Genomic DNA, 2,138 nt, shown 5'->3' on the forward strand with positions numbered 1-2,138 from the left:
AACATCACTTCTAGACAGGACACTTTTAAGACATTCTCTAAAGAATTTCTAAGATCATCAAAAACTGATGCCTTACTGACATCTCCCTCTAACAACCTAAGAAACCCCTAGACTTCCATAGGTGAGAGAAGGGATTCCAAGGATTAAGCATGAATGATATGTGAGGCTTTCCTTCTCCTCTTTCTATCTTTGAACCCAAACATCTGTTGTTAGATGGCACCCAGGAGACTTTTGAAGCCAACTGAAGCCTCTTGATACTCCTCTAAGGTGAATATAATCATCAAGAACTTTCCAGAACAGTATCTGGGTGTGGTCTAGCTTCGTGGGTATAAATATGCTGTCTGTTTCATTATATTTTCACAAGTGATCCTCTGTCATCGATAAACTGCAAACAAGCTTTTCATGATTCTTGAGGGAACTGTGTACATCTTGAACATAGACTCCTGTCATAGGATAGAAAGTTGAAAGTCAGAGAAATGTGCCTGAGTAATGTTAAGTTCATTCCTCTTTCTGAAAAAGAGAAGGTAAGAACTACACTAGATGACAGCTGAGGGTTCCACTTTGAGCCTGTCAAGTCATAAAGTGTGTGTTGTTACTAAATGGATGTTGTAAGCCAAATTGTGTCCTCAAGATTCATATGTTGAAGCCTAACCCCCAGTACCTCAGAATGTGATTATATCTAGAGAGATAGAGATAGGACCTTTGAAGCAGTGATTAAGATAAGATAAGGCCTTGAGTTCAGTTCAGTTCAGGCTTCCCTGGTGGCTCAGAGGATAAAGCGTCTGCCTCCAATGCAGGAAACCCAGGTTCGATCCCTGGGTTGGGAAGATCCCCTGGAGAAGGAAATGGCAACCCAATCCAGTATTCTTGCCTGAAGAATCCCATGGACGGAGGAGCTTGGTAGGTTATAGTCCATGGGGTCACAAAGAGTAGGACATGACTGAGTGACTTCACTTTCACTTTCAGTTCAGTTCATTTCAGTTGCTCAGTCATGTCCAACTCTTTGCAACCCCATGAATCGCAGCACGCCAGGCCTCCCTGTCCATCACCATCACCCAAACCTTTGTCCATCGAGTCAGTGATGCCATCCAGCCATAATCCTGTCATCCCCTTCTTCTCCTGCCCCCAATCCCTCCCAGCATCAGGGTCTTTTCCAATGAGTCAGCTATTTGCATAAGGTGGCGAAAGTATTGGAGTTTCAGCCCCAGCATCAGTCCTTCCAATGAACACCCAGGACTGATCTCCTTTAGGATGGACTGTTGGATTTCCCTGCAGTCCAAGGGACTCTCAAGAGTCTTCTCCAACATCACACTTCAAAAGCATCAATTCTTCGGTGCTCAGCTTTCTCCACAGTCCAACTCTCACGTCCATACGCGACTACTGGAAAAACCATAGCCTTGACTAGACGGACCTTTGTTGACAAAGTAATGTCTCTGCTTTTTAATGTGCTGTCTAGGTTGGTCATAACTTTTCTTCCAAGGAGTAAGCATCTTTCAATTTCATGGCTGCAATCACCATCTGCAGTGATTTTGGAGCCCAGAAAAATAAAGTCAGCCACTGTTTTCACTATTTCCCCATCTATTTCCCATGAAGTGATGGGACCAGATGCCATGATCTTAGTTTTCTGAATGTTGAGCTTTAGGCCAACTTTTTCACTCTCCTCTTTCACTTTCATCAAGAGGCTTTTAGTTCCTCTTCACTTTCTGCCATAAGGGTGGTGTCATCTGCATATCTGAGGTTATTGATATTTCTCCCGGCAATCTTCATTCCAGCTTGTGCTTCCTCCAGCCCAGTGTTTCTCAAGATGTACTCTGCACAGAAGTTAAATAAGCAGGGTGACAATACACAGCCTTGACGTACTCCTTTTCCTATTTGGAATCAGTCTGTTGTTCCATGTCCAGTTCTAACTGTTGCTTCCTGTCCTGCATACAGGTTTCTCAAGAGGCAGGTCAGGTGGTCTGGTATTCCCATCTCTTTCAGAATTTTCCACAGTTTATTGTGATCCACACAGTCAAAGGCTTTGGCATAGTCAATAAAGCAGAAATAGATGTTTTTCTGGGAGAAGGCAATGTTACCCCACTCCAGTACTCTTGCCTGGAAAATCCCATGGATGGAGGAGCCTGGTAGGCTGCAGTCCA

The 2,138-nt window shown here is 43.9% G+C and overlaps 1 non-coding gene across 1 annotated transcript; it reads left to right on the top strand.

Annotated features, from left to right (window-relative positions):
• Positions 1-755: 755 nt before the first annotated feature.
• TRNAW-CCA (transfer RNA tryptophan (anticodon CCA)) lies at positions 756-827 on the top strand. Its single transcript has one exon. It is a non-coding gene; the product is annotated as a tRNA-Trp (tRNA).
• Positions 828-2,138: the final 1,311 nt, after the last annotated feature.

Source organism: Capricornis sumatraensis, chromosome 4 (assembly GCF_032405125.1).
Source record: "Capricornis sumatraensis isolate serow.1 chromosome 4, serow.2, whole genome shotgun sequence".
Classification (NCBI taxonomy): Eukaryota; Metazoa; Chordata; class Mammalia; order Artiodactyla; family Bovidae; genus Capricornis; species Capricornis sumatraensis.